We start from the raw sequence: 11213 nt of genomic DNA on the forward strand, positions 1-11213 counted from the left end.
TTTTATGAACCACTGCTTTATACTGTGCCTCACTGGGTCCTTATTCTTGAATTTTCAGCACATCTTTCAAACGGATATTTGTATTTGACAAAAGGACTGCTTTTTTAATGCTTTTCTTTGAACATGGTTTCAATCTGATATCTGCTTTTGTTTTTCAACTGAATAAAAAGTCCTACTGAACAACTTCCAGGACTCACATATTTGGATATATGGCTGGGTTCTAATATGAGTTCCCATAATTATTCATATGGATACATTTGATTTATAAACAATCCCTTTTCTAACTACAACAGTGGAGTTTATGGTCCTGTCACCTTTCCAAAATTTGGATGATCAGAGTTTTGAATTAAAGAAGTGGGAATTAAGGTAGGAAATAGGGGCTAATGGCTCAGACAGTACTATGGTCTAAATGTGTCCCTCCAAAATTCACATGTTGAAACCTAACACCCAGTGTACTGGTGTTAGGAGGCAGAGCCATGGAGAGGTGATTACATCCTGAGGGTGAAGCCCATGTGAGTGGGATTAATGCTCTTATAAAAAAGGCTGGGGAGAGCCTCCTCCACCATGTGAATATGTGATGAAAAGTCTGTGACCCAGAGGAAGGCCCTCACGCCCCCCATGCCGGCACCCTGAGCTCAAACTTGCAGCCTCCAGAACTGTGAGAAATAGATTTCTGTTGTTTTAAGCCCCGTGGTCTGTGGTTATTTTGTTGTAGCAGCCTGAATGGACCAAGGCAGAGGGAGGCAGATTTTATTAGAATAATCTGTGGATTTCAGTTATTCATGCAATTTCATTCTATGAATAATGAATAGTTCACTGTGGCTATAATTTTCTGTTGAAATTTTCTTTTTAAAAGCTCCACATAGCAGCTTAATTATAATCTCTGTCTACTCAGAGAAAGTTCTTGAAACTGGCTGTAGATCTCCTAATTATCTAAGAGTTTAATGTGTCATTTGGTTGCCTAGAACTGAGGATAAACCATCCAGTGTAAAATGTATGTACTAGGGCATGAAGAGAGTGCAATTTGCAAGAAATCTAAAAGATAAATGGCAAGCATTCTTAAGACTATAACAGTAGACAAACTAAAGAACAAGAGGAGCAGATGACTTGGAAAATGCTAGTTTTTCACCTCTATTTTTAAGAAAAAGGTTATTCCTGACCAGTTAGAATGGGTAACTCCTGTGAAGAGAGGAGAAAAAAAAAAACACCCTCAGATGTCATGAAAGCTTGAAGAATATGTTAAACAAAAGACTGGTGCTCTTTTCTGCCACCCATATACTAAAATTGGAACAATACAGAGAAGATTAGCAAGGTCCCTGTGCAAGGTTGACACACAAATTCGTGAAGTGTTCCATATTTTTTAAGAAAGAGAAAGACAACTACCATATGATATCGCTTATATGTGGAGTCTAAAATATGACACAAATGAACTTATCTACAAAACAGAAACAGACTCACAGACATAGAGAACAGACTTGTGGTTGCCAAGGGGGAGGGGAGTGGAGGAGGGATGGATTGGGAGTTTGGGATTAGCAGATACAAACTATTATATTGTATATAGAATGGATTAAAAAAAGGTCCTACTGTATAGCACAGGGAACTAGTTCAATATCCTGTGATAAACCATAATGGAAAAGAATATGAAAAAGAATGTCTGTATATGTATAAGAATCATTTTACTGTGCACCAGAAACTAACACAAAATTGTAAATCAACTGTATTACAATAAAAAATAAATTAATAATAACAAAAGACAGCATCAGTTCATATCAGGAGGGGCTAAGAGCAGGGAACCTTTAAAAAACATTCATGTACTCAAGAGTCATCTTCCCTCAATGAGAAAGAGAGGACAGGACTTTATGGAAGTCACTTAAGAATTGTGACAGTAAAACAATGAGATATTTCACAAATTGCACATAAAAACCAATCTTAAGACTCCCTCTTGTGAGAACACCAGAATCACAACTAGCTGCTGGAAAATCATCGACAGGAAGACACTGGAACTCACCAAAAAAGATACCCCACATCCAAAGACAAAGGGGAAGCCACAATGAGATGGTAGGAGGGGCACAATCACAGTAAAATCAAATCCATAATTGCTGGGTTGGTGACTCACAAACTGGAGAACACATACCACAGAAGTCCACCCACTGGAGTGAAGGTTCTGAGCCCCACGTCAGGCTTCCCAACCTGGGGGTCCAGCAATGGGAGGAGAAATTCCTAGAGAATCAGACCTTGAAGCCTAGTGGGTTTGATTGCAGGACTTGGACAGGACTGGGGGAAACAGAGACTCCACTCTTTGAGGGCACACACAAAGTAGTGTGCACGTCGGGACCCAGGGGAAGGAGCAGTGACCCCAGGGGAGACTAAACCAGACCTACCTGCTAGTGTTGGAGAGTCTCCCACAGAGGTGGGGGGGGGGCTGTGGCTCACTGTGGGGACAAGGACACTGGCAACAGAAGTTCTGGGAAGTACTCCTTGGTGTGAGCCCTCCCAGAGTCTGTCATTAGTCCCACCAAAGAGCCCAGGTAGGCTCCAGTATTGGGTTGCCTCAGGCCAAACAAGCAACAGGGAGGGAACCCAGCCCCACCCATGAGCATCAATCGGATTAAAGTTTTACTGAGCTCTGCCCACCAGAGCAGCAGTCAACTCTACCCACCACCAGTCCCTCCCATCAGGAAACTTACACAACCTCTTAGATAGCCTCAACCACCAGAGGGCAGACAGCAGAAGCAAGAAAAACTACAATCCTGCAGCCTGTGGAACAAAAACCACATTCACAGAAAGATAGAAAAGATGAAAAGGCAGAGGGCTATGTACCAGATGAAGGAACAAGATAAAACCCCAGAAAAACAACTAAATGAAGTGCAGATAGGCAACTTTCCAGAAAAAGAATTCAGAATAATGACAGTGAAGATGATCCAGGACCTCGGAATAAGAATGGAGGCAAAGATCGAGAAGATGCAAGAAATGTTTAACAAAGACCTAGAAGAATTAAAGAACAAACAAACAGAGATGAACAATACAATAACTGAAATGAAAACTACACTAGAAGGAATCAATAGCAGAATAACTGAGGCAGAAGAACGGTTAAGTGACCTGGGAGACAGAATGGTGGAATTCACTGCTGCTGAACATACTAAAGAAAAAAGAATGAAAAGAAATGAAGACAGCCTAAGAGATCTCTGGGACAACATTAAATGCAACAACATTCGCATTATAGGGGTCCCAGAAGGAGAATAGAAAGAGAAAAGACCAGAGAAAATATTTGAAGAGATGATAGTCGAAAACATCCCTAACATGGGAAAGGAAATAGCCACCCAAGCCTAGGAAGCGCAGCAAGTCCCATACAGGATAAACCCAAGGAGAAACATGCTGAGACACATAGTAATCAAATTGGCAAAAATTAAAGACTAAGAAAAATTATTGAAAGCAGCAAGGGAAAAATGGCAAATAACATACAAGGGAACTCCCATAAAGTTAACAGCTGATTTCTCAGCAGAAACTCTACAAGCCAGAAGGGAGTGGCATGATATACTTAAAGTGATGAAAGGGAAGAACCTGCAACCAAGACTACTCTACTCGGCAAGGATCTCATTCACATTCGATGGAGAAATCAAAAGCTTTACAGACAAGCAAAAGCTAAGAGAATTCAGCACCACCAAACCAGCTCTACAAGAAACGCTAAAGGAACTTCTCTAAGTGAGAAACACAAGAGAAGAAAAGGACCTACAAAAACAAAAACACAAAACAATTAAGAAAATGGTCATAGGAACATACATATTGATAACTACCTTAAACGTGAATGGATTAAATACTCCAAACAAAAGACACAGGCTTGCTGAATGGATACAAAAACAAGACCCATATATATGCTGTCTACAAGAGACCCGCTTCAGACCTAGGGACACATACAGACTGAGACTGACGGGATGGAAAAAGATATTCCATGCAAATGGAAATCAAAAGAAAGCTGGAGTAGCAGTACTCATATCAGATAAAATAGACTTTAAAATAAAGAATGTTACAAGAGACAAGGAAGAACACTACATAATGATCAAGGGATCAATACAAGAAGAAGACATAACAATTATAAATATATATGCACCCAACATAGGAGCACCTCAATACTTAAGGGAACTGCTAACAGCTCTAAAAGAGGAAATCGACAGTAGCACAATAATAGTGGGGGACTTTAACACCTCACTTACACCAATGGACAGATCATCCAAAATGAAAATAATTAAGGAAACAGAAGCTTTAAATGATACAATAGACCAGATAGATTTAATTGATATTTGTAGGACATTCCATCCATAAACAGCAGATTACACTTTCTTCTCAAGTGTGCACACAACATTCTCCAGGATAGATCACATCATGGGTCACAAATCAAGCCTCAGTAAATTTTAAAAAATTGAAATCATATCAAGCATCTTTTCTGACCACAACGCTATGAGATTAGAAATGAATTACAGGGAAAAAAACGTAAAAACACAAACACATGGAGGCTAAACAATACGTTATTAAATAACCAAGAGATCACTGAAGAACTCAAAGAGGAAATCAAAAAATACCTAGAGACAAATGACAATGAAAACACGACAATCCAAAACCTATGGGTTGCAGCAAAAGCAGTTCTAAGAGGGAAGTTTATAGCTATATAAGCCTACCTAAAGAAACAAGAAAAATCTCAAATAAACAATCCAACCTTACACCTAAGAGAATTAGAGAAAGAAGAACAAACAAAACCTGAAGTTAGCATAAGGAAAGAAATCATAAAGATCAGAACAGAAATAAATGAAATAGAAACAAAGAAAACAATACCAAAGATCAATAAAACTAAATGCTGGTTCTTTGAGAAGATAAACAAAATTGCTAAACCATTAGCCAGACTCATCAAGAAAAAGAGGGAGAGGACTCAAATCAATAAAATTAGAAATGAAAAAGGAGAAGTTACAACAGACACCGCAGAAATACAAAGCATCCTAAGAGACTACTATAAGCAACTCTATGCCAATAAAATGGACAAACTGGAAGCAATGGACGAATTCTTAGAAAGGTATAACCTTCCAAGACGGAACCAGGAAGAAATAGAAATTATGAACAGACCAATCACAAGTAATGACATTGAAACTGTGATTAAAAATCTTCCAACAAATAGAAGTCCAGGACCAGATGGCTTCACAGGTGAATTCTATCAAAGATTTAGAGAAGAGCTAACACCCATCCTTCTCAAACTCTTCCAAAAAATTGCAGAGGAAGGACCACTCCCAAACTCATTCTATGAGGCCACCATCACCCTGATACCAAAACCAGACAAAGATACTACAAAAAAAGAAAATTACAGACCAATATCACTGATGAATATAGATACAAAAATCCTCAACAAAATACTAGCAAACAGAATCCAACAACACATGAAAAGGATCATACACCATGATCAAGTGGGATTTATCCCAGGGATGCAAGGATTCTTCAATATATGCAAATCAAACAATGTGACAAAGCATATTAACAAATTGAAGGAGAAAAACCATATGATCATCTCAATAGATGCAAAAAAAGCTTTTGACAAAATTCAAAACCCATTTATGTTAAAAACTCTCCAGAAAGTGGGCATAGACGGAACCTACCTCAACATAATAAAGGCCATATATGACAAACCCACAGCAAACATCATTCTCAACGGTGAAAAACTGAAAGCACTTCCTCTAAGATCAGGAACAAGACAAGGATGTCCACTCTCACCACTATTATTCAAGATAGTTTTGGAAGACCTAGACACGGCAATCAGAGAAGAAAAAGAAATACAAATTGGAAAAGAAGAAGTAAAACTGTCACTGTTTGCAGATGACATGGTACTATACATAGAGTATCCTAAAAATGCCACCAGAAAACTACTAGAGCTAATCAATGAATTTGGTAAAGTTGCAGGATACAAAATTAATGCACAGAAATCTCTTGCATTCCTATACACTACTGATGAAGAATCTGAAAGTGAAATTAATAAAACACTCCCATTCACCATTGCAACATAAAGAGTAAAATATCTAGGAATAAACCTACCTATGGAGACAAAAGACCTGTATGCAGAAAACTATAAGACACTGATGAAAGAAATTAAAGATGATACCAACAGATGGAGAGATATACCATGTTCTTGGATTGGAAGAATCAATATTGTGAAACTGACTATACTACCCAAAGCAATCTACAGATTCAATGCAATCCCTATCAAATTACCAACAGCATTTTTTAAAGAACTAGAACAAAAAAATCTTAAAATTTGTATGGAGACACAAAAGACCCCGAATAGCCAAAGCAGTCTTGAGTGAAAAAAATGGAGTGGGAGGAATCAGACTCCCTGACTTCAGACTATACTACAAAGCTACAGTAATCAAGACAATATGGTACTGGCACAAAAACAGAAATATAGATCAATGGAACAAGATAAAAAGCCCAGAGATATACCCACACACCTATGGTCAATTAATCTATGACAAAGGAGGCAAGGATATACAACGGAGAAAAGACAATCTCTTCAATAAGTGGTGCTGGGAAAACTGGACAGCTACATGTAAAAGAATGAAATTAGAACACTCCCTAACACCATACACAAAAATAAACTCAAGATGGATTAGAGACCTAAATGTAAGACCGGACACTATAAAACTCTTAGAGGAAAACAGAGGAAGAACACTCTTTGACATAAATCATAGCAAGATCTTGTTTGACACACCTCCTAGAGTAATGGAAATAAAAACAAAAGTATACAAATGGGACCTAATCAAACTTCAAAGCTTTTGCACAGCAAAGGAAACCATAAACAAGATGAAAAGGCAACCTTCAGAATGGGAGAAAATATTTGCAAACGAATTAACGGACAAAGGATTAATCTCCAAAATATATAAACAGCTCATGCAGCTCAATATTAAAGAAACAAACAACCCAATCCAAAAATGGGCAGAAGACCTAAATAGACATTTCTCCAAAGAAGACATACAGATGGCCAAGAAGCACATGAAAAGATGCTCAACATCACTAATTATTAGAGAAATGCAAATCAAAGCTACAATGAGGTATCACCTCACACCAGTTAGAATGGGCATCATCAGAAAATCTACAAACAACAAATGCTGGAGAGGGTGTGGAGAAAAGGGAACCCTCTTGCACTGTTGGTGGGAATGTAAATTGATACAGCCACTATGGAGAACAGTATGGAGTTTCCTTAAAAAACTAAAAATAGAATTACCACATGATCCAGCAATCCGACTACTGGGCATATACCCAGAGAAAACCATAATTCAAAAAGACACATGCACCCCAATGTTCATTGCAGCACTGTTTACAATAGCCAGGTCATGGAAGCAACCTAAATGCCCATCGGCAGACGAATGGATAGAGAAGATGTGGTACATATATACAATGGAATATTACTCAGCCACAAAAAGGAAGGAAATTGAGTCATTTGTTGAGACGTGGATGGATCTAGAGACTGTCATACAGAGTGAAGTAAGTCAGAAAGAGAAAAGCAAATATTGTATATTAACTCATGTATGTGGAACCTAGACAAATGGTACAGATGAACCGGTTTGCAGGGCAGAAGTTGAGACACAGATGTAGAGAACAAATGTATGGACACCAAGGGGGGAAAGCTGTGGTGGGGTGGGGATGGTGGTGTGATGAATTGGGCGATTGGGATTGATATGTATACACTGATGTGTATAAAATTGATGACTAATAAGAACCTGCTGTTTAAAAAAATAAACAAAATAAAATTCAAAAATTCAAAAAAAAAAACCAAAACCAATCTTAAGAGTTTAGAGATTTACATATATGCAGCCCAGGGCATTGAGATAATACCGTATATGTAGCTGGGCATTCCTAGTCTACATGAATTCTTACAAAGCTGTTTGGTTTTTACTCATTTTTCATCCAGCTGGGCTATCTCACATCACTTGAATATAGGTATGTAACTCCATATCTTTGTTGATATCCTTCTTTAATTTAATTTTATTTTTTTAACATCTTTATTGGAGTATAATTGCTTTACAATGGTGTGTTAGTTTCTGCTGTATAACAGAGTGAATCAGCTATACATATACATATATCCCCATATCTCCTCCCTCTTGAGTCTCCCTCCCACCCTCCCTATCCCACCCCTCTAGGTGGACACAAAGAACCGAGCTGATCTCCCTGTGCTATGCGGCTGCTTCCCACTAGCTATCTATTTTACATTTGGTAGTGTGTATATGTACATGCCAATCTCTCACTTTGTCCCAGCTTACCCTTCCCCCTCCCCGTGTCCTCAAGTCCATTCTCTACGTCTGCATCTTTATTCCTGTCCTGCCCCTAGGTTTTTTTTTAGATTCCATATACATGTGTTAGCATATGTTATTTGTTTTTCTCTTTCTTACTTACTTCACTCTGTATGACAGTCTCTATATCCATCCACATCTCTACAAATGACCCAATTTCGTTCCTTATTATGGCTGAGTAATATTCCATTGTATATATGTACCACATCTTCTTTATCCATTCGTCTGTCGATGGGCATTTAGGTTGCTTCCATGACCTGGCTATTGTAAATAGTGCTGCAATGAACATTGGGGTGCATGTGTCTTTTTGAATTATGATTTTCTCTGGGTGTATGCCCAGTAGTGGGATTGCTGGATCACGTGGTAATTCTATTTTTAGTTTTTTAAGGAAACGCCATACTGTTCTCCATAGTGGCTGTATCAATTTACATTCCCACCAACAGTGCAAGAGGGTTCCCTTTTCTCCACACCCTCTCCAGCATTTGTTGTTTGAAGATTTTCTGATGATGCCCATTCTAACTGGTGTGAGGTGATACCTCATTGTAGTTTTGATATGCATTTCTCTAATAATTAGTGATGTTGAGCATCTTTTCATGTGCTTCCTGGCAATCTGTATGTCTTCTCTGAAGAAATGTCTATTTTGGTTTTCTGCCCATTTTTGGATTGGGTTGTTTGCTTTTTTAATATTGAGCTGCATGAGCTGTTCATATATTTTGGAGATTAATCCTTTCTCTGTTCATCCGTTTGCAAATATTTTCTCCCATTCTGAGGGTTGTCTTTTCGTCTTGTTTATGGTTTCCTTTGCTGTGCAAAAGCTTTGAAGTTTGATTAGGTCCCATTTGTTTATTTTTGTTTTTATTTCCATTACTCTAGGAGGTGTGTCAAACAAGATCTTGCTATGATTTATGTCAAAGAGTGTTCTTCCTCTGTTTTCCTCTAAGAGTTTTATAGTGTCCGGTCTTACATTTAGGTCTCGAATCCATTTTGAGTTTATTTTTGTGTATGGTGTTAGGGAGTGTTCTAATTTCATTCTTTTACATGTAGCTGTCCAGTTTTCCCAGCACCACTTATTGAAGAGACTGTCTTTTCTCCACTGTGTATCTTTGCCTCCTTTGTCATAGATTAGTTGACCATAGGTGTGCGGGTTTATCTCTGGGCTTTCTACCTTGTTCCATTGATCTATATTTCTGTTTTTGTGCCAGTACCATATTGTGTTGATTACTGTAGCTTTGTAGTATAGTCTGAAGTCGGGGAGTCTGATTCCTCCCACTCCATTTTTTTCCCTCAAGACTGCTTTGGCTATTCGGGGTATTTTGTGTCTCCATACAAATTTTAAGATGATTTGTTCTATTTCGGTAAAAACTGCCATTGGTAATTTGATAGGGATTGCATTGAATCTGTAGATTGCTTTGGGTAGTATAGTCAGTTTCACAATATTGATTCTTCCAATCCAAGAACATGGTATATCTCTCCATCTGTTGGTATCATCTTTAATTTCTTTCATCAGTGTCTTATAGTTTTCTGCATACAGGTCTTTTGTCTCCATAGGTAGGTTTATTCCTAGATATTTTACTCTTTATGTTGCAATGGTGAATGGGAGTGTTTTATTAATTTCACTTTCAGATTCTTCATCAGTAGTGTATAGGAATGCAAGAGATTTCTGTGCATTAATTTTGTATCCTGCAACTTTACCAAATTCATTGATTAGCTCTAGTAGTTTTCTGGTGGCATTTTTAGGATACTCTATGTATAGTACCATGTCATCTGCAAACAGTGACAGTTTTACTTCTTCTTTTCCAATTTGTATTTCTTTTTCTTCTCTGATTGCCGTGGCTAGGTCTTCCAAAACTATCTTGAATAATAGTGGTGAGAGTGGACATCCTTGTCTTGTTCCTGATCTTAGAGGAAGTGCTTTCAGTTTTTCACCGTTGAGAATGATGTTTGCTGTGGGTTTGTCATATATGGCCTTTATTATGTTGAGGTAGGTTCCGTCTATGCCCACTTTCTGGAGAGTTTTTAACATAAATGGGTTTTGAATTTTGTCAAAAGCTTTTTTTGCATCTATTGAGATGATCATATGGTTTTTCTCCTTCAATTTGTTAATATGCTTTGTCACATTGTTTGATTTGCATATATTGAAGAATCCTTGCATCCCTGGGATAAATCCCACTTGATCATGGTGTATGATCCTTTTCATGTGTTGTTGGATTCTGTTTGCTAGTATTTTGTTGAGGATTTTTGTATCTATATTCATCAGTGATACTGGTCTGTAATTTTCTTTTTTTGTAGTATCTTTGTCTGGTTTTGGTATCAGGGTGATGGTGGCCTCATAGAATGAGTTTGGGAGTGGTCCTTCCTCTGCAATTTTTTGGAAGAGTTTGAGAAGGATGGGTGTTAGCTCTTCTCTAAATCTTTGATAGAATTCACCTGTGAAGCCATCTGGTCCTGGACTTCTATTTGTTGGAAGATTTTTAATCACAGTTTCAATGTCATTACTTGTGATTGGTCTGTTCATAATTTCTATTTCTTCCTGGTTCCGTCTTGGAAGGTTATACCTTTCTAAGAATTCGTCCATTGCTTCCAGTTTGTCCATTTTATTGGCATAGAGTTGCTTATAGTAGTCTCTTAGGATGCTTTGTATTTCTGCGGTGTCTGTTGTAACTTCTCCTTTTTCATTTCTAATTTTATTGATTTGAGTCCTCTCCCTCTTTTTCTTGATGAGTCTGGCTAATGGTTTAGCAATTTTGTTTATCTTCTCAAAGAACCAGCATTTAGTTTTATTGATCTTTGGTATTGTTTTCTTTGTTTCTATTTCTTTTATTTCTGCTCTGAACTTTCTGATTTCTTTCCTTCTGCTAACTTTGGGTTTTGTTTGCTCTTCTTTCTCTAGTT

At 37.8% G+C, this 11213-nt stretch overlaps 1 non-coding gene across 1 annotated transcript; it reads left to right on the top strand.

The window, feature by feature from the left end:
- Window positions 1–1253: 1253 nt before the first annotated feature.
- On the top strand, window positions 1254–1361 carry LOC118896252. The gene has a single exon (XR_005020158.1). It is a non-coding gene; the product is annotated as a U6 spliceosomal RNA (small nuclear RNA).
- Window positions 1362–11213: the final 9852 nt, after the last annotated feature.

The sequence above is a fragment of the Balaenoptera musculus genome, chromosome 5 (genome assembly GCF_009873245.2).
Source record: "Balaenoptera musculus isolate JJ_BM4_2016_0621 chromosome 5, mBalMus1.pri.v3, whole genome shotgun sequence".
NCBI lineage: Eukaryota > Metazoa > Chordata > Mammalia > Artiodactyla > Balaenopteridae > Balaenoptera > Balaenoptera musculus.